Here is a 23,184-nt window from a genome sequence, read left to right as displayed (position 1 = left end):
CAAGTTAACCCAGGCATTTGCTGTCCCCTTCCTCACTCTAAAGCTATATAGCACAGATGGCAAAGATAGGGAGACATTGTCTAGAACTGTAAAGTTAAAGCTGGATCCTTCATCCTAGGTCACTCTGAGCAGCACCCCAACCACTCCTTACTTTGCCTTTGTCAGCACCCAAATCCTCTGTCCCTTCCAGAAACAACACCTTCCGTCACCACCTTGCCCCCTAATAGCCTCCTGCCTCAAGTCACCAGGGAGGAAATATTCATTTCAATGCCTTATGGAACTCTTTGGATTTCTTCCTCCCATCATCAGGTGAGCTGTTTAGTCAGTGTCTGACAGTGCTCACAGCTTGCAGTCAATATTGACATTCATGATGTGGGCATGTTGGCAGGAACTTCAGGAAGGAAGTGAGAGCCTCTCCCTGCAATATTCCTGATGGCTACATAAATTCAACACCTACCCTATCCTCCAAATCGTCAGGAAGCCATGATGTGGAAGTGCTGGTGTTGGATTGGAGGGCACAAAATCAGAAGTCACATGACACCAGGTTATAGTCCAACAGGTTTATTTGAAATCACAAATTTTCAGAGTGCAGCCCCTTCGTCAGGTGCAGTGAGAGAGAAAGCACGCAGACACAGAGTTTATAGGCAGAGAGATCAAGGGCAGACAGATCAAAACATCATACAATTGGTGTGAGTGGAGTGTCAGATAATAAATCTCTGCAGGTGACCAAGAGATTTAGATGGTTAATAATGTGTCAACAGCTGAATAACCAGCAAAGGGATGGCCTATAATAGAATTAAATGAGGCAGAGAGATAATGACAAAAAAATTAAAAATAAGTTAGTGCTGGAGACAAACGAAATGACTAGAATTATATGATAGGTGTAAGAGTCGCATGCCGAGGGTCTAACCAAAGTAATAAGTAATTCAAAACTGTACAAACTAATTTAAGGTAAAGTGCTCATAACAATTTATTAAGGTGATGGTGTCAAAACAGGACAGTAAGGAAGATTTTACAGAAATAGAACAGTGTGGTGGGGTCACAAACAGCATGACATGAACATTCCTAGTCATAATATACATTTCGGCACTCTACACTAGCATCCCTGAAAACGACAGTATCGCCGCAACATGAACCCAAGATAATGGTTGAGGCCATCTTCATGCGTACAGAACCTGGCTATTAGTCTCTACTTGGTGATTCTGCATTGCTGTGTATCTCGAAATCTGCCTTGGAGGATGCTTACCTGAAGATCGGAGACTGAACGCCCTTGACCGCTGAAGTGTTCCCTGATTGGGAGGGAACATTCCTGTTTGGTAATTGTTGCATGGTGTCCATTCATCCGTTGTCATAGCGCCTGCATGGTCTCGCCAATATACCAAGCCTCGGGGCATCCTTGCCTGCAGCATATGAGATAGACAGCATTGGCCGAGTCACATGGCTATTTGCCGTGTACATGGTAGGTGGTGTTCCCACGTGTGGTGGTAGTGTCCATGTCGATGATCTGTCATGTCTTGCAGAGGTTGCCATGGCAGGATTGTGTGGTGTTGTGGTCGATGTTGTCCTGAATGCTGGGCAGTTTGCTTCAAACAATGGTTTGTTTAAGGTTTGGCAGTTGTTTGAATGCGAGAAGTGGAGGCATAGGGAAGATCTTGGCAAGGTGCTCATCGTCATTAATGACATGTTGCAGGTTGGAAGAACATAGTGTAGTTTCTCTGCTCCGAGGAAGTACTGGCTGATGAAAGGTACCCTATTGATCATATCCTGTGCCTGTCTTCTGAGGATGTCATTGTGGTTTTTTGCTGTGGCACGTCGGAACTGGTGATCGATGAGTTGAGCATTGTATCCCGTTCTTATAAGGGCATCTTTCAAAATCTTCAGGTGTCTGTTGCGTTTCTCCTCATCCGAGCAGTTCCTGTGTATGTGCAGGATGGGGGATGGCTTCTTTAATATGTTTCGGGTGGAAGCTAGAGAAGTGCAGCATCGTGAGGTTATCCGTGGGCTTGCGGTTGAGTGAGGTACAGAGGTGTCCATCCTTGATAGATGTGCGTGTGTCCAAGGATGAGACTGATTCTGAAGAGTAGTCCATGGTAAATCTGATGGTGGGATGGTGGGATTGCTATATGATTGTTTCAGTGATTCCTCGCCACGTAGTCTCATCCTGTGTACTCCTCATGTAGGAAACTCTTATTGCCTTCTGAAGATACACTAAGCCAACACATGTGTACATCCCATTGTATCAGGCAATGGGACCCTGTGTGAGAACCTCTCTGGCTATGTTGAGGGCATCTTGAAACCCATTGTACAAGGAAACCCCAGCTTCTGTTGCGACACTACAGATTTCTTACGGAAAGTCAGCATGCATGGACCAATCGAATGAGGAACATTCCTAGTCACAATGGATGTTTTGGCACTCCACAGCATCTCCTACAATGACGGCATTGCCGCAACTGCCTCAGTACTCAATACCACCAACTGCAGATTTCCAGACACCATCCTACAATTCATCTGCTTCACCCTCGACCACAACGTCATCACCTTCAAAAACCAGTTCTTCATCCAGACACATGGAACAGCCATAGGGACCAGATTTACTCCCCATATGCCAACATTTTCGTGCAAAAAATTGAGCAAAATTTCTTTGATGTGCAAAGAGACTGATAACCAAGTTCTGTACCAATAAAGATGGCCTCAACCACAATCTTATATTCGTGTCGCGCTACATGTGACCCTAACACACTGTTCTGTTTCTGTAAAATCTTCCTTACTGTCCTGTTTTGACACCTTCACCTTAATAAATTGTTATGATCTCTACCTTAAATTAGTTTGTACAGTTTTGAATTACTTATTACTTGTCTCCAGCATCACCTTTTTAAATTCTTTGTCATCATCTCTCTGTCTCATTTAATCAGATTATAGGTCATCCCTTTGCTGGTTATTCAGCTGTTGACACTTTACTCACTGTCTAACACTCTTGGTCACCTGCAGAGACTTATTATCTGACACTCCACTCACACCAATTGTATGATCTTTTGATCTGTCTGCCCTTGATCTCTCTGCCTATAAACTCTGTGTCTGCGTGCTTTCTCTCTCACTGCACCTGATGAAGGGGCTGCACTCTGAAAGCTTGTGATTTCAAATAAACCCGTCGGACTCTAAACTGGTGTCATGTGACTTCTAACTTTGCCATGAAGCCAGCCATTTCAAAATGGCGTTACAGCACATTTGAAGAGGATAACCTCGTTATTGATATGTGTTGTAGATTGGAGCTGATTTAGACACAAATCCAAATTTTCCTCAACCCAGCATTCAAAAATATGAATGTTCCATAATAGCAACAGCTAAAGATAACTGAACACTGGCAAAGTTTGGCATTTGCTGGCTGCAGTCAAAAAACAAGTCGTACTGAGTGAAGAAACTCTACAATGTTTCTTCAGAGGCATATCCAATTATTTATTGGAAAACTCGAAAAAAAACTGACCTATTTCACACCTCTCTCCACGGAATGATTCTGCACAGGCGCATTTAAACAGGGTGTTTCTGTTTGTCTGCAAACACGTTCCTCCATTAAGGCATGGATTTGGATCACAAACAGCACTTGCTTAAACAATTAAAAACAAAACAGTCCTGAATACCAAACTGCAATAAACATGAACGTTTTCAATTTTTCTTTTATTCACTTGTGGAACCTGGACATCATGCCGGGCCAGCATTTCTTGCCCATTCGTAGTTGACCTGGAGAAGGTGGTGGTGAGCTGCTTCTTGAATCATTGCTGTCCATGTGCTGTGGGTTGACCCTTAATGTTGTTAGGAAGAGAAATTTTGATCTAATGACAGTGAAGGAACAATGGTATAATTCCAAGTCTAATTGGCAATTGACTTAGAGGGGAACTTGCAAATGGTGGTGTTCCCATGTATCTGTTGCACTTGTCTATCGAAATAGAAGTATCATGGGTTTGGAAAGTATTGCCTAAGAATCTTTGGTGAATGTCTGCAGTGCATCTTATATACACTGCTGCTACTGAGTGTTGGTGATAGAGGCAGTGGAAGTTTGGGAATGTAGTGCCTATCAAGCGGGCTCTTTTGTCCTGGATGGTGTTGAGCTTCTTGAGTTTTGTTGGGGCTAAACCTATCCAGGCAAGTGAGGAGTATTCCAACACATGCCTAACTTCCGTCTTGTAGATGGTGGACAGGCTTTGGGGGTCAGGAGGTGAGTTACTCGATGCAGTATTCCTAGCCTCTGACTGGCTCGTGTGTCCATTTTATTATATGGCAAATCCATATTCTCATCAATGGTAATTCCCAGGACATTGTTAGTGGAGGATTCAGTGATGGTAACGTCATTGAATGTCAAGGTACAATGGTTAGATTGTTTTTCTTGGAGATGGTCATGGCCTGGCATTTGGGTGGCACAAATGTTACTTGCCACTTTTCAGCCCAAGCCTGGATATTGTCCAGATCTCATTATGCTTGGACTGTTTCAGTATACATGGAACATTGTGCAATCATCAGTGATCATTCCCACTTCTAACCTAATGATGGAGGGAAGGTTATTGATGAAGCAGCTGAAGATGCTTAGGCCTGGTACACTACCCTGAGGAACTCCTGCAGAGTTGTCCAGGAGCTGTGATGACTGACCTCCAAAAACCACAGCCATTTTCCTATGTGCCAGGTATGACTCCAACCAGCAGAGAGTTTTCCCCTGATTCCCAATCATTCCGGTTTTGCTCAGGCACCTTGATGCTACAATCGGTCAAATGCAGCCTTGTTGTCAATAAGACCCCTCGTCTTCTTCAAATTAATGTTTAAGGATTTTTGCTTTTCATGTTCCACTTTAAGAGATTGTGGGGTCTAGGTTTAATGTCTCATTTAAAAAAAGGCACCTTCAACAGTACTGCACTCTCTCTGTACTGCACTGGAAGGTCAGCTTAGATTCTTGTGCTCCAGCCTTGAAGAAGGCTGCAAACTCATAACCGTGTGACACAGACGTGTGTGTTACAAATTGAGACATGCTTGGCTCTTTGCCAAGTTTTGTAAGCACTGTCAGAATTGCAGTAATCTGTGCAAGTAGAGTGCTTTCCATCAGATTCCTGACTAATGCCTTTGAGATAGGGGAAAAAAAACTATGGAGTCAGGAGGTGAGTTAAGGGTATATGGAGCAGTTTTGCAGCTGTCGTCAATCAAATGAAGTTGTGTCTCCCCAAGACTTATTCAAAAGCACCTTCCGTCACACAATCTACATCACTGAAATGAACAAGGGCAGAAGATGCTTGGAAACACGACCATGAGCAAAAGTTCCTTCCAAGTCAAACACCATCTTGACCTAGAAATATATTATGGTTCGTTCTCTGTGACTGGAACTTTACCTCTGAGCGCATTGACAGTACGTGAACTATATCAGTTCACGAAAATGACTCACCACCACCTTCTCAAGGCATTTTAGGATTGGCAAAAGTTGCTGGTCAGCAACACTCACATTCCATGAACGAATTCAAAGGAAAACTGTTTCAATGATACCAGAATTCTTCTTAAATGGTCTCAGAGTGACATTAAATTATGGCTATTTCTTGCTTAAAAATTGATACAGAAGATTAAAAACTTATAAATTCTTATATTCTGGAAATTACATTTATTTTAAGTAATGAAATAGAGGTTAAACACATGAGCTATTTTTTCAGTCAGAAGGAATGGACCAGAAATACTTACAGTTAATGCATGTTGGTGGCTGATAAGGATGTCTGCAATTGCATGTATAATAAGGAGGCAAAATTGTGATGAGACAGTCTCCATGGTTGCATGAGTTATTCTTACAAGGGTTATTCTCTGTAATAGAATAAATTAGATATGCAGATGATCGTCTTTTGCTTAAAGAGGACAAACTGAACCTACGTTTTTAACCACACAATTAATTCAACCTAGTCATACTATTTTAAGGCATTCCTTTCTTGTTTTCAAATTCAACATTTTGCATTTCACTGCTTCTATTAAGAAACAAAACTACCATATATCAAAAATGATAACAATCTAACAACAGGCAATAATAATAAGAATTGAATAGTATGTAGAAGAAAAGGAGCAATTTGTATGGAAAGGCTCAATTTTTAGTTGAATGGAGACTGGAACTATTATATTCAACTCAGCATTACAGCTTATGAGACTTCATAACAAAAGCATAACATTTTCATAACACTTAATTAGAACTAGATATTAGAATTAGAATTAGATATTCCTCAATGCATGATCCCAGTAGAATGGAATAGTTATATTTCAACCACATATCCCCCATACATTGACTAAAATTTTTGTTGCTTTGAGAAGGCTGGGTGTTGCTCAAGTTCCATTGCAATCCAACTTGGTCTTTTTCAGTTCTCTAGGCAAGAGGGGTCAGTCTTTTGATTATTTACTCTTTTATCAGGAATGGACATCATATCACTAGCTAACCATGAGAAGGTGGTGCTGAACTTCTTGAACTACTGCAGTCCATGTGGTGTAGATCCACCCATTGTGCTGTTGGGAAGGAAGTTGCAGAATATTAGCTCAGCAAAAGTGGAGGGACAGCAATACAGTTTCCCCTTGGATATTGTCTGACTCAGAGGGGAACTTGTAGATATTGGTGTTCCCATGTATTTACAACCACCTTCCTTGTAGGTGATATGGGTCCACAGGTTTGGAAGTTGCTGTCAAAGGAATTTGGGGTATTGCTGCAGTGCATTTTGTCAATGGCATACTTTGCTGTCCCTCTGCATCGGTAGCGGATGGAGTGAATATTGAAGATGGTGGCTGGACTACCAATCAAGCAGGCTACTTTATTCTTAGTAGTTTTAAGCTCTCGAGTGTTGTTAAAGCTGTACTCATCTGACCAACTGGAGAGAGAATTGAAAACCTGACACTCAAATTAATTTCTGGTCCCAAAGCTGCGCTTGAACTGCACTACTCTCAAGATTTTTGAAATGTGAAATGGTCTAACTGGGCAGAAAGAAAGCTTTTGTACCCTATTAGAGACCCCAGTGCCTTCCGAACTTGGGAGTTGCCTGACTGCCACCTGCAGTAAAGGCAGACAGCAGCCATGTTGGGGAATGCTGCTGTCTTCCCAGCAGAGCAAGGAAAGGATCAAGAGGAATAAAGATGGTGAAATGTGACTATGGACACCATGTCACGGTACAGTACTCAGACCAATGCTAACTGACTTCTCAAATTTCACAAAATAAACACAAATGGAAAAGAAAATTCCTTTGGGCCCCCAACAACTCTGAAAGTTCTGAACCAATGCTTATCAGAATGTTTAACCTTGGTCTCGAAGAGATGTTGAAAATCCTATTCTATCTCAGACAGAAACTGGAGCTTAATTAGTCTTTAGTTGGTGTCAAGGGGATTCCATGTCCATTTTCATGTCCTTTGAAAATTGCAATTTATCCTGGAGGCAACAAGATTCGGTTGAAGCCTTCAGAAATGGGTTAATTAAATCCGCACCCCACGACCATTACCACAGCCAACTGAATATCCAGTTACCCCATTCCTACCATCCCATCTCATGGATCATCATTAACCTTATAGGCAGTGGAAAGACACTCTGGCCCTTTAACAGACAACGAGGAACCTTCCAGTGATCACAGAGAGCTGGCGCAATTCACTAGACTTCATGTAGTGTTCTCCAGCTCTTTGCTGTTAGAAACTTTGATGCTTGCCTTTCCTTAGGAAGGATGAGGAGATGAACAGAATTTATTCTTTTCTAGAATTGCCCTCGTCTTTGTGAATCAAGTCTCCATTCTTCGTTCAGTACACCCCACCCAGAGTGGACATTGTTATGGTGTATCAGCCTCGAGATTTTGATCCGGGGAGCAGGAAGTGAGTTCACGGTCTATTCCTGGGCCATGCTGCTGAATTCCTGCTGAAATTACTACAGCAAGCTGTCACAATGGGTCCAGGAACATTAACCACATGGCTCAAATAAAGTGACTAAAAGCAGAATCTAACAATTAACCAGGAGAAAATAAAGTCATTATTATTTGCAATTAAATTAAACTCTTAATTGAGCTAATCTCAGCAGCCATCTTCAGATGGATGTAGTCAGAAGGGTAAGCAATCATTAAAAACCCTTTGTAGAATGTAATGTTTTATAATAGCCTTTATATAAATAAAAATGAGCATTTACCAATGAGGATAATTGCTTAAGGGGTAGCCTTTCGCAAAGATTTGGTAATCTTTCCTCACTCAATTTTGTAATAACTTCTGAGGTAACTGTACATAAAGATGTTTGGGTTTGAGATGGGTACTGGTGCATTAAGGACCATTAAATATGATAATATCACCAGGACTCAGTTTAGGAAACAGCTTAGGATCTAAAAGAAGTACAACTTAATATCATCTCTTCCTCTTCGTCTCAGTAACAATGTCTATCATACAAATGTAACTTGGACCCTTGCTGCTCTCATGCAATAAGCTACATTTTGCTTATGGCAACAGCCTGCTCTCTTTAGACTATGAGGTGGATGTCCTCTGCCACGCTAGATCAAGCATATGTTGCAGACCCTACACTGGCAGCAAATCTACCAGATGATCTTATACCATGATAAGGCATAGTCAGGATTCATCTTTCAAAAGTAACTGACCTCTAAAGAATAGGTCAGCATGAAGTGTCAATTTAATTCTTCAGTTTTCGTTCCTCACATGACATATGTGTATTTAGCAACTGATAAAATTGATGAAAAATAAAAATGTTCTATTGAGTAAAGCTGTTAAGATGATTTATTTGTCCAATTGTAAGGTTCAAAAATTGTAATTGGCACACTTGAATGGCATAAACAAAGAGCATACTTTGCTGTGCTAAAACTAAAGATGGGAAAATGTTTGTTACCTATTTCACAATTGGTTCCAGAATACAGTTGAAGGCAATGGCATCTGTAGCCACTTGCTGTTAGTTCACAGGTTCCATGATTTGTGCAAGGATTTGGATTACAGTTATCTGAAAGGATCAAAAAGCAATTATTTAATGTTTTATCCTGAAATATGCTGCAAGATTAAGTTAATAAATATATCATTTTGACATTTTAGGATTCCTCTATACCAGCCTAATAACTATTCCTCTGAATGGACCTTTAGTGCCTTTGTTCCAAATCAATATCATTTGGCATACAATACAATTGCAGAATTATATACTTATGTGATTTATATTTACTTCACTGCCGGTAATTGTGGAAAGGTGCATTGGTTTGTAATTTAAATAGAATTTCAATAACTTTAGTATACCATCTAGCCTTTCCCTGTTACTTGCAGAATCTGTTTCCTATTTCTGTTACTACATGACTGCTATGTTTGCATGTTTTTAGTTTGACTACTTACAGTGGAATTACCCATCTCCGAGGTAGCGAGAATATTGGTGCGGGGGCAGTGTCAAAAAATGACTCTCCCAATTATATGGTGGGTTCAGAATCTTGTCATCAGGTGGAAAGAAGCTTGTTTCCTTACATTTGCATCTCATTTCTATCTCAACTCATTGTGTTAACGTCACACTCCCAAGTTTCCACTCTGCAGTCAAGAAATGCAATTACACAAAAGCTCAACCAATAAAACTGAACGGGTACCTGGCGACTTGTGTAATCAGTTCCCAACTCTGCAGAAGATTAAGGATGTCCTGATCCATCATCATAGAGCTATTTCAGCTGCTGGACTTGGGCTCATAAGGACTGGGTGGTATACCATCCTGGTGGATGTTTAAGGTAACAGCTACCCTTAACTTTTATGCTAACAGGTCACTTCTGAGAGCAAGTGGAGATTTCTGTGCAATCTCCTAATCCTCCCCTTATTAGTGCATCCAGGATGTTATTGATGCAGTTTTTACTAGAGCACAGTTCTTCATCTCCTGTCCCCTTGATGACGACAGCTGATCAGTTCAGGCATTAGGACTCTTCACCAACACTTGTTCCTCCCAGGTACACAATGCTATGGATTGTGCCCGTGTTGCTTTGATAGCACCTTGTAACCAGCCAGTGGTGTCTGTGAACAGGAAAAGATTCCACTTGCTTCATGTTCAACTAATTTGTGACCATCAAAGATACATTTTGGACGTTTGCACCAGATACCCTGGGAGCTGCCAATACTTGTATGTTCCAGAACTTTCTGACTATTTCCAAGGTAATCAGCTCATATAAGGATGGCTGCTGTGAGACAAAGATTATCCACTTCATACTAGGCTCATGGCCTTGTGAGAAAGTCACTGATAGAAATTACACTGATGCTCCCTGTTCCACCAGAGCCACAGAGGAACAGAATATAAGCTTCCTGAAGATGTGGTTTCCATGCTTGGACTGGTCTTAGTACAGCCCAGTCAGGACAGCCTTCATCATTTCTGTATACCGTGTCCTTCGTAACTTAAGCTGACCAGAAGTGGCAGCGAGATTGAAGATTAACTTTGAAGACTGCATCCAGCACATTACATGTTAATGTGGAGGAGAGTGAGATTAAAGATAATGTATAAACAAGGTGCCACACGGTGGTCTGCACCCATCCTATGAACCTTACACACATCCTATGTGAAAGAGTGAGGACTCAATGATGATGTGGGGAAAACTTGCTCCTATGCATGAAATTTTGAAGGGAGTTTCCTGACATTCAAAGCTGGGGGATATTCATTGAGCAGCTCACATCTCTACTATCCCCAAAATGCTGCAGTCTGGAGAGAAAAACTGCACAAAGTGCTCCTCAAAAAAATGTTACAGTCTATGTGCACTCTGAATTGGTGCTCATGAAGGATAGGGTAAAAGGATCCTCCTCACAATTTGTGTCATGGTGCTTCTCATGAGAGAGTGCATGACTGATGACTCATATGTCAGATCCTTACCGATGTTTTCACAGCTAAATAACATTAATGTCATGCAATGTAAGTGCACTGACTCACTGCTGCTATTTCCCCAACAGTAATGTTGGGCAGGTTATGTTCAGCTGAAAGTATCAATCATACATTTCAATCTCTCACATAGGTCTGATTTAACCAAGTCATATAGTATGAAATAATACTGCAGCAAACATTGTCATGGTGCAACCGAAAATATATTCACAATGACTCCTGTCATCTATTTGGGCTCAATATATTTTCTTCTTCCTCTCTGTCCTACATGCAGAGCTGCTAATACAGTTTATCAATTTATTGATGCACATTATTCTACAATTCAGCTTTTTTGCTGAGAACATGTTTTTGAATAAAGTGCACTACCCTTAATGTGTTCCTAAAAATCTGTGTTCCGAACAAAATTCACTTTCCCATAAGAAAAGATTTAATGTGTGGTTATGTTCCTGACATTTAATTTTTACATTGAAAAACTATTGACTGCCTTGAATCTAACTGGTCCAAATAGTCTCTTTTTAACTCCCACTAACTTATTAACACTTTCTACTTACCCTTTGCCTGCTGCTTTTCATCTCTCTTTTGCCTATTCCCGACCCTACCATTCATCACCTTTCTCCCCTGACCCATCTGCTTGATGTTTCCCACTCGTACCTTCTTCTGGTCTCCTGTTTGTGAGCATGAGGGCGAGGGGAAAGGTGACAGTGAATGAGAGGGAGTGAGGGGGTCAGGAGTGAGAAGCAGCAGTTTGTTTTAAAGGGGGCTGGAGCATGCATATTAACTGTGCTTAAATGAAAATAGAGGCTGCACTATTTGGGACACATCCTTAATTTACAAAACACACAAAAACATCCTATTGGAACATGTTTCAAATAGGGAATATCTGTACACTTACTATTATATCCTGAATGATATTAATACTATAACTCTTTTTTTTAAATTGTGCAGTGCTTTTATTTTCATGGCCTTCCTTACATATGGAACTCAAAATTTGGTACAATTCACCTAATTTCAACATAACAAGCATTAAAGATTATAAAATTTTAAGTGAAAATTATGCTTAGTTTCTGTAATCTTTGGTTTTTTGACCTCTCTTCAGGATAGATGCTTCATTGTTGGTAGTTTTTACTCATTGCATTTTAAATCTTCAAGGATGCTGGAAAAATTAAGCTGAATCTTACAAACTGGTGTGTTTAGAAAAAGAAGAATTCCAAATATTTCATATCAACTAAGGAATTGGCAATCAAACCCCAATCTAACAAGAAACCAGTTTTAAGAGTCATCTTCAGTACTTTAAAATCAGGTTACTCACAGCTATTAAGTACTCACAGATACTTGTTTGAAACGATTGAAGAGGTGCAATTTTGACTTGGAGGTAAAAAGCTCGAATCAGGGAATTTCTTAGCTGAGTAGAGCATCTCCATGGAAACAACTACCACAAGCATGATTTTTTTTCTACACAGCGCTGGTAGGATGGGGGCAGGGAGGTTACCAAGGGCATATCAAGACATGCCTGCCACTTCTGGAAGCGGTTCCGTTGCAGGTGAGCGTTCAGCTGGGTTGCTTGGATGGTCTGCATCACTCTCTGAGATTTCAGCCCACTTTTATAAAAAGGCCTCTCGACCTCACCAGAGGTGACTTTGTGTCATTTCATATTTACCATGTCACGTCCATAGCTACTCACCCAACAGCTACAACACTCAGAACTCAGGAACAATGTGGAAATAAAAATAAATTAAACTTCTAATTACCCAAGAAAGTTATTAGGGTCTTCCTCATACACACTTGATAACTCATTCATGAAACCATCCCAAAGATTTTAAACCCCTCAAAAGGTCAATCAATCATAAATATAAACTTCTATTCAATAGTTACATCAAAGACAGATAACCCTTTAATAGCCTCTTTAAATATCAACCAAAATGTGAAACACTGGAGAAACTCAGCAGGTCTGGCAGTATCTGTGGACAGAAAACAGAGTGAAGGTTTTGAGTCCCTTAACTTTTCTTCAGAACTCTGATAAGATAGTTATCTGTGGAGTTTTGAAACTCAGCCAAGTGTTAATAGTGGGCTCAGCTGTAATAACAGTTCTTGGGAAATGTCCACAATCCTATTGGAACCATAGAAACAGATTTTTTTCTCTCTTGAGCTATATCAAATGGCCCGTCAATGCACCGGAGAGTCTTTGTCTTTCTACACTGACAGCTGCAGATTGATTTTTACATGGTCTTAAGGATGGCACTTTAAAACTTCAGATCATAATACTTAAATAGACTTCATTTGTCTCTTAACAGTGTTTACACCTCTTCCATCAATTTGTCACTTCCACACTGTGTGTTAAGACTCTTGGAACATACAAAATGAAGTCTGTTCAAATTAAGCACTGATTTCAAATGGCCTTGCTAAATTTTCATTTAATGTTTGTGTTATTCACACCCTATTCCTTTGAAGTGGGGTCTGCCAGAAATGGGGGTGTGACCTCCATATATTGGACTGCCATTTCTTAAGGCAACTGGAGGTGGCTCAAATCCCTGAAAATCTGACTGGCCAGCTCAGCTTACCTCTTACGATAAACAAATTCTAAAAGGATTAATTAAATTTTACCAATTGACCACCCTAAAATATAACTTTTGCCAAAATATGCAACAAATCCCGCATAATAAATCTCCAGATGTCACATCATAGCACTAATGTGAGTGCAGGAACAAAGTGTGGTGCTTTATGAGGCAAATTCCAACATTTCAGAACAATTGCCTGATGGTACATCCTTCAATGATCATGACCAAGATAATGGCTTGAAAGAATGATCACATTAACATGCAGACGATGAATGGGAATTTTAATGTATTAGCAAGATCCAACTCTGTAACTTGCTGTGTTAACGAAAGCTAAATAAAAATTAAATTTGTAGCACAAAATCTTGGCATTGAAATCACTGACCCATTTCCTAGCTCTCAAATTCAGTTTCGTTTATGAAATTATCATAATCAATTTCAGCGCTTAGATTTCTGCAATCCATTCCATCGCTCCAAATCTCACCATCAGTCCCATCACTTAGGTTGTAGCTGTGACAATTGTGCCCTGTTGATATCAGTTGGGTGATACAGTCAGTTCAGCATGGGTTAGGTTTGTAACTTGTAACATAAAAGTCAAACAACAAGGCCTGAAATTGCCTTCCTGCGATGCAGTACCAGTTTGAAAGAGGTTCCAGTTGGGATTGGATCAAGAAATTTAATTAGATTTAGAAAACATAGTTACAAAAGTCCATAGGTTGAAGACTTGATTTCAAACTGTGATCCCAGAGTCAAGCCCAAGACAGTCTGATTTTCAGAGGGCCAGTGGGCAAGAGAGGGTTTGGGGGAGAAATCTATCTCAAAAGCGCAAATTAACAGTTCAGTGAGCTCCTTTAAGGAGACTGTTAAGGGGTCAGTGTGTTAAGAGGGCAAGAGTTGTAGATAATTCCTAATTAACCTATTCAGACATACCATGACACAAATGTGGGACTTCAAGGCTGGACATTCTGGCTTAGAGGTAGGAATACTATCATTGTGCCATAAGAGGCTTGGAGGAAGAGTTAGTTCAGTAAAAGCAAATGGTCTGTTGAACATTAGCACCTAGCTATCAGCGCAATGTAAATGTTGATGTTACTGCAATTAAAAATAGAATCCTGATGTTGGGTTTAGGCGTGGGTTGGTGGGGGGGGGGGGGGGGGGGCGAAGTTTGGAATTAAGATTATTCTCCACAACAACAACAAAGCTGGAACAGCAATAGCATCTGGTAAGAGCAAAGAGTGGCATAAAAGAGGAGGGAAGAAAAGGTGCATTGTGAGGGGGAAGAGACGGGGAAGAAATTGTGTGTCAACATAAATTGTTTTGTAGAGCACAAGTATACAAGAGTTTAATGGTTTATTTAACTCAATGAGTGAAAGTTTGGTGCAAATGTGCTGAATGGTTGCACATTAGTTTCTCGTGGTTTAATTTCCAGAGTGAAAGGGGATGTAATTACCTTTATTTTCATTGTTATTTTTAATAAAATGTGTTCGCTAATAATATGTATAAAAACCAACTATGGTTTACAATTTGTTATGCAAAGCCTTAGAGGCTGTATGCTGATTTCTTCCTTTATTCCTTTCTCTTTACATGCCATGAATATTTTTTAAGCAAATAAAAAAATGTGAAAAATATGGCTTCTGACATATAGGATATGGAATTGCTGTAGTGGATCGGACACAATTTGGATAGACGGCATGTGGAGTGGGGCAGCAATTTGAGCCTGATTCTGAATCTGCCAAGTTATTCCCTTATCTCTGCCCTCACCTACATTTCAGTCTGGGTTCAGCAGGTGGTTAATAATGTGAGTTGAAACATGCACAATTTTGGAACAAAAGGCTCAACATCTGTGCCTGCATAAAAATCAGAAAGTGCTGGAGCAACTCATCAGGCTGGACAGCATTTGTAGAGAGGGAGATGTCACTGTGTGTTGATTTTTGTCAATTGTACACAAAATTAACTGAGACACAGATCATATTCAAACATACTGTTAAAATAAAGACAGGAGTTTTAGGGTTTAGCAGCTGTTACTTACAAGTGAAAATAAGTGATTTTCATGAGCGTACGAAATAGGAGTATAAATAGACCATTCGACCTCTCAAGCCTGCTCTGCCATTCAATATGGGTGTAACTGATCCATTTTTGTTTTGACTTTCATATTTCCATCTACCTCCAATAACCTTTGAATCCCCTGCCTAACAAGAACCTGTCCACCTCTGTTTTAAAAATATTAAATGTCACCACTTCCAACATTTTCCCAGACAGGCAGCTCCACAGCTTCGCTGACCCTGACAGAAAAGAAATTTCCTTATCTCTGTCCTGGAAGAATGACCCCTAATTTTAAAACACTGCTCTCACGTTCTGGACTGACCAACAAGAGGAAACCTCCTTGCTAGGTCCATATGTCAAAACCATTCCAGATCCCCTGATGAAAATCCTGAAGTGATAAACTAATGCTGAAATGTTCTGATTAATCAGAACTTTCAGTATTACATCGAAATATTTGTTGAATGTAGTGAGCAATGACATAGGAACAAATGCAGCCTGGTAAATGCAGAAAGTAACTGAATTCACAACAGAGTGTAATTTGTTGTTGAATATATTTAGATATCATGTACATATTGGGGGATGTCAGTCTCATAGGGAATGTGGCAGAATAGAGGAACTTTGGACATTTAAGTGCTTCTACAAAATCGAAAGTCATGAAATTGAGATAAAGAAAACAAGTTAGTGATTATCTGGAGTGCTGTAACCCCATGGCACCACTTTTAACTGAAAATAACAGCTCTTTGTCCTCCATTGAACACAAATGAATGAGTAAAAAAGGGATTTTCTTTCCTGCTTTGTTACGGGCATGCTGCAGTTTGACAGAGAGCTGAGAGGTTAAAGGGGCAATTTTCTTATGCTCAAAATGTGAGTGAAGGATACTTATAAATGCTGCAGTGAGACATAAAGAAGCCTGGAAAATATGGAATGGAGGTGAGTCACCAAATCACCAGAGCTGAAAAGGAAAAAGCTATGTCAACCTCTCACAAATTGGCCAACATAGTGATTTTATATATATTCATAATATTCATTCTTACGCATTTATGATATAACAAATTCTATTCTTAAGGATGTGGTATGGTGGGCCAGAAACCAGATTGGCTGCTAACATTAGAATTATTTGTTGATTTCAACACCTGGTTCTAGGTTAATAATTTTAAAAAGCAAATTTATCATTTTCCTTCCTGAATTACTGGGTTCCATCATTGTTAAACGATAGAATATCTATTTGAAAGAATATCATAAAGTATGTGTGAAGCCCCTGTAGAAAGTTGGTTTACCCTAGAGGCCAGCACTGGTAAGATCATAGAATCCCTAGAGTGTGGAAACAGGCCATTCAGCCCAACAGGTCCACACCAACCCCCTGAAGAGCATCCCACCCAGGCCCATTCCCCTACCCCTGCATTTCCCATGTCTAACACGCCTAACCTAAATGTCCCTGGGCACTATAGCTTGGCCAAACCACCTAACCTGTACATCTTTGGACTGTGGGAGGAAACCAGAGCACCTGGAGGAAACCCACACAGATGCAGGGAGAATCTGCAAACTCCACACAGATGCGTGAGGCTGGAATTGAACCCAGGTCCCAGGTGCTGTGAGGCAGTAGTGCTAACCACTGAGCCACCATGTCATTGTTACTCCTGGGAAAGTCCATTTTCTACATAGCCTGACAGGCAGTCATTAAAGGGATCAAATGTTAAGCTGCAATCTATCAGCGAAACTGAAGTTTCCAGTTGAGAGATATCAAACAGTTGAAAATCCTTACCACCACCTCCTTCATGAGAAGCACTTAATTTAATGACCCCACAAGAATTAACTAACCTCTATCACACAGGTTACATTTAAGAATGGGTCTTGAGTACGGGTTCCCTGAATGTGATAAGCAATATGCTACAAGCTTTCTAGATGAAAATTCTTCATATTGAATTTTTTATGCCAATCAGGAGTACTTTACCAACTATTTCTTCAGAAAGTGCATTCTCCCTTACTTAATACCAAAGATAAAAATCCATCTGCAATAATTTAAAAATCCTGCGGTCCTCTATAGTCGTTATGGGATTGATTGCCCTGGGCTTTGATCTAAACTCCGAGGCAATGACTGACACTCTGGATCAGGCAAATAAAAGAATTTACTAATCCCTGGCTGGATGACCTTGGGCCAGGGTGATGCATTTAGCACCATCTGATATTGTTATCATTCATAAGCCAGTGTATATCGTTGCACTTGTTGTACCCGGAACCTTATATCACCTCCATCCTGTTAAAACATAAGATGCCAAGACACTAGCACTTCATCAACTTTCCTTTCTTCAGCTTGCTAATACATGTTGAAAAAAACATGTCATTTTAGTTTCGGCAATCAATCATGTAAGAGGTGTGTTTCATGAAGGAAAAGGCTTGTTCTTTTTTAGTAAAACCACATAAATATGTAAAGGCACATTGGCTCTCAGGAATGTGGCATCTTCAAACATGTTTGAATTTAAGACTTTGCATACAGCCAGCTTGGAAACATTATTGTATGCTGATAGTGATGACATAATAAGCAATTATGAAGCACTAAAATCTGTCAATGGACCGGTATATCAAATCCAAAACTCCCTGAGGAATGCCAGTGGCAAGGCACTACACACTGACAAAGAGTCAGTTTTGGATCACTGCTCAGAGCACTTTGCAACCCTCTTCAGTGCCAAGTACTCAGTGCCTGATACTGCCATCAACCACATTCAATAACAGACTATCAGAAATGAATTGGATGCGAGCTCAACTCGAGGAGAAACTATCACTGCCATCAATCAGATAAAGAGCAGTAAAACCTCAGGATTGTACCTGAAGCATGGTGGTGCTACCCTATATATCCAGTTCCAAAAGGTTTTCATAGCCTTCTGAAAACAAGGCCGGTTCCCACAGGATCTTACTGATGCTTTCATCTTGACCTGTACAAAAACGAAGGAGATTGCTCTGACCACCGTGGGATCACCCTCCTTTCTATTGCTAGGAAGATCCTGATTGGAATTCTTCTGAACAAGCTTGTTCCTACTATGGCATAAGAAAACCTCCCAGAGGGCCAGTGTGACTTCAGAGCAAACTGAAGCATCGTGGACATGGTATTTCGCTCAGACAAATACAAGAAAGGTGTTGTGAAGAAATCAAGACACTTTCATGGATCTCACCAAGGCATTCAATACTGTGAGCAGCGATTGGGATGGAAAATCCTTCAAAAACTTGGATGCCCATCCAGGTTCCTGGCACTGAGTCATTGTTCTTTATCACCAACATGTACATTTTCTAATGAGCTTCCTGTACCTCCAAAGCATCCTCAAGATCCACTGCCCGGACCATATCAGAAAAACTGAAGTTCTGGAAACAGCCAACATCTCCTGAATCAAGGTGATCCTCCTACAAAGCTAATTGTGTAGGGCAGGGTCACAGTACTCAAATGGACAACTATCTCCTGCCCAAGATCATGTTGCACAGACAGCTGACCACCGGTAAATAAAACAGAAGGGGCCCACAAAAAACATTTCAAGGACTCCCTGGCAAAGTCCTTCTCTGTATGCCACACTGACTATCACCAATGGAAGTGCAGGCTAGAGATCATGGTGCCAGAAGATGCTTCATCAGGATTTGTACAGATTGAACAAAAAAACCAGAATGATAGAGAAAAGGAGAAGGATAGATTCAATTGTGTCCAGCAGATGGTACACTTTCACTTATGTCTGCTGTGGGAGAATGATCTGGTCATGGATCGGCCTGACAAACTGAAGGTACTGAAGAGGGGTCATTGGACACAAAACATTTACTCTGCTTTCTCTCTACAGATGCTGCCAATCCTGCTGAGTTTCTCTAGCAATTTCTGTTTTTGTTTCAGAAAAATAATAATACTTACCAATTGATGAGTCTGAAAGGGCTCTCTGTATGAAAGAAAAGCAAAAAATTAAATATGATACTAATATCTTCTTCTTTGGGCTTCTCTTATCTGACTTGGAATCTTTGCAATGCTAATTGATCACTGTTCTCCTCCTCACTTGTTAATCTTCCCATCCTATTTCATTTGAATTTTTCATTACTGCATCTTTTCATCAGGTCGTAGGCTTTCCTCTTCTCCTCTGCTCTACTAATGTTGAATTAATGTTACTTCATTTTACTTTCTCACACCAACAAAGGCACCAAATTTTAAACATAAATAATTTGAATTATGTGTTAATTCAGATGAATTTGCAAGATTCTTTTTCACAAATTAGTTATGATCCTTCTATCAATTTAATTTCTTCTATACCTCTGATTTTCAAAGTATGATGAGAGAAGGGATGAGTGCAAATAAGAGGATGTTCGGTCCACGTAAACACACAATTTCAGTATGCATCTGAATTTAACTAGTTTTGATAAGACAGATGTCCATTTACCACATCGAAAATATTTTAAAAGTATGAAATAAAATTTAGTGTGCAGTTGAAGACTGGAGGACATTATGAGTTTTGAAACAAGTTCGGTCAAATGATCAACTGAGCTAATTTTTTACCAAGATTGTAGAGCCTCTATGACCATTACAAAACTTACTTCATCTTTTAAGGCAGTTGAAGACTACAAGCTTATGAAGAATACCTTCTAATCAGTCCTATGAGCTGCTTCACCATACTATTGGAATAAAATAGTGGCTGTACCTTAACTCCATGAACTCACCTTTTAACTACATCACTTAATATTCTTACCTAATCAGAAGTGTCAGAGATGAAACTGTGACAGTCTGCCTCCACTGATACTGACCACACCCAGCAACATCTTTAGAGAGAGGGTAGAGAATCTCTATCAAGGATGGTCCTTCTTGGTGTTTCTGCTTCAGACATTGCTGCTGCCCTGAAAGTGGTGCTCTCCCTTAACCAACAACTGTTTTTTTTTTGGAGGTTGGACTAGACTCTGTTTTCCTCTCTCCCAGCCATGGTATTGCTGCCCCATGGTGAATGCCCCTGTGTAGTAACTGTAGGCATTAGGTTGTAGGCAATGAGTTAGCAGTAGATTGACATTGGAAGGCATTGATGCCTGCTGATCACAACAGAAAATTGTGTGAAGGTGAAAGGCAAATAAAAGGGCCTGTCAGAAGTGAGGAACAAAAGCACTAAAACCTTTGGAAAGGCTCAACAGTCACCGTACCCAAACTGCCACTTTTGTAATGAATAAAAATGAAAAGGAAGGAAATTCACAATACAAGTTTACATGTAAGTGATGGATCCAGATAACTGCATGAAAGAAATCACTACAGAAGGTGATTACCACAAGAGTAATCCACTGTGCCATTGCAGGCATCATTCCCTTAGCTCAGGACTGCAGCATGCCTGGAATGCCTACAGTCTGCTTATAAGCCATAGCTGACCATTCAATTACTAAATGTGCTAGCATCATACTGCATGGTCCTTGCTGTAGATGGCACATCTCAGGAATTACATTTGTACTGACCTGGAAGCTGAAAAGATAATTTCCCGTAGCCATTGCTAGGTAGCTTAACTGGGCCCAGTAGTTGCTGCTGGTGGCATTTTAGCAAGTATTGCCCATCAAAATATGTAGTTGTTGAGCATCTTGGCGTTCTGATTCTTTGTGAAATTAAGGAATCAGATCACTCGGTATAGATGATGAGGTTTTAAAATAATTTTGTGATGTTGATGGATGTGTTCCCAACTTTCTAAAGAATAGAAGTTTTCCAGGATGAGGTCTGGCTACCTCTGCCTGTAGGTGTTTATGTAAAGTTACACCTGGAAGTGTATGTGTGAAATTATGATCTCGTGGACAGAGAGCATTTCTCTTCTAAAATGACAATACTTTAGATGCATCCTTAATACAACACATATTCTCAAATCTGTGTAATTAAAATAGGTGCTTAAGTGAAAAAGCACAGGTGGGATGCATTTTGTATTTAAAGCACCTGAAGTACTTAGAATAACAAGTCTCAGCTTTAGCAAAGGAGCAGAAGTGGATCAGTTCACCAGCTTTTTTGGAGGAAAATATATGCAAAATGATCAGTATGTAGCACTTTGTCACATATCCAGAATACATACAACTCACTTAGACAACATGATATAAGTCTTAAACAACTATTTGACCCCTGATATTTGCTATAATATAAAGTCACCATAGTCCCACTGTCTCATTAGAGAGACAACTGGTGGTGGTTTAATCTGTGTGTTACTCTGCCTCTGACAAAATTGAGCCTTCATAGTAACTTCAGCCAGTGTAGGAATTGAACCCACATTGCTGACATTACTCCATGTATTAAACCAGCTAACCAAGTGAGCTTAAAGAGTCCCTAGATTTGCTAAGGTGGTGCCTAACAACTGTCTGAGGACTCCTCCCTAAAGCTGTTAGATATTTTGTGCACTGAGCACACAGAAGTGATCTTTGGGCAAGTCTGTGCCCTCAAATTTTCAATTGTATTTCTGGGGTGTTGCTGGCTAAAATCAGTGCCTGAGGAAACAGACTGTTGAGCTTCAACTGTGCCCCAGATTTTCCAGTTTTCAAACAAATCCAATATAAAAAGATACTACATCCCTAGCGATTCCAAACAGAACAATCAATTTAAATGACCACACTGCTCTAATTGGCCTAAGCTGAATTGAGCTAACTACCTGTGTTGTAACCCACTTATAATCCAATTCATAATGTAGATTTTCACATACTCGAACATCTTAACCAGAAAATATCTTGAAAAGGGATGGACAGTCCAATTAATTCAACAGATTATTTGGAAAATGTACTTACAGTCAATGAAACTACAGAAAGCCAGATTAAAAGTATGCCAATAGAAACCTTAGCTGCAAGTACGGCCATTGTATGAAAATGATAACCATACATGCACATTCAGTACTTCGTCAATTCTACTGTTAATAAATGGTCCGTCCTTTTACAAAGAACGAAGTCTAAGTGGACATAAGTCTTTTATTAACGACTATTCAAATAAAAATGATCTGAATGTATACAGCTATTAGGAAAATTTGTGCCGGTGGAAGCTTTTCTTTTTAGAAAACAGTAAACTCAGAGGCGACCTGATAAAATTCTTTAAAATTATGAATGGTTTGGACAGGTCAGAAGTGGAGATAATATTTTTAGTTGTAAAAGAATCTAAAAGGAAGGAGCATAAATACAAATTACTACGAAATATAGTATATGGAGAAATTTCTTTACTCAGAGAGTGGTTGGAAAGTGGAACTCATTATCACAGGAATTGGCAAATAGCGAAGATGCTTTCAAAAGCAAATGAGACATGTACATGATTGAAAATAACTGGAGGCTGAAAGGTTGGGATGAGGCAATAAGAATGGGAGATGTGTTGTGAGGAGTATAGTATCACCAAAGACTATTTGGGCCAAGTGGCTTACTGTGTGAAAATATTTATTTGCTGTGTATCCTATGAAATATTCCAAGATATTTTTGGATGAACAGGCTCTTTTAATGATTCGATCACACAACATCCAATCGAATATGCCACGTAGCTTTAAAATCATAAAATACTGGAAATGATCAGCAGGTCACTTCACATTGATGTCTGTCATCAGAACACAAAGAAGTTAGAAATTAAAGAGTTTGCTAGCCATTTCAGAGACATGGGAATGTGGAATGCAGAGGGGAGTAAAGAACAAAAAGCGATATATGCCATGGAGTGAAGAGTGACTAATTGATAGACAAGATGATGATATAAGGCAAAGGGATTGGAAATGGGACAAGTAAAGAAAATGTCATGTCACGGGACATGAAGGATGTTAC

The 23,184-nt window shown here is 39.9% G+C and overlaps 1 pseudogene; it reads right to left on the bottom strand.

Moving 5' to 3' along the window:
* The window catches only part of LOC125485618, a 61,713-nt pseudogene extending 39,462 nt beyond the window's left edge, over positions 1 to 22,251 (bottom strand).
* Between the last annotated feature and the right edge of the window lie 933 nt (positions 22,252 to 23,184).

The sequence above is a fragment of the Rhincodon typus genome, chromosome 20 (assembly GCF_021869965.1).
Source record: "Rhincodon typus isolate 14 chromosome 20, sRhiTyp1.1, whole genome shotgun sequence".
In the NCBI taxonomy this organism is placed as follows: Eukaryota; Metazoa; Chordata; class Chondrichthyes; order Orectolobiformes; family Rhincodontidae; genus Rhincodon; species Rhincodon typus.
This window is presented reverse-complemented; position numbering and strand designations above follow the sequence as displayed.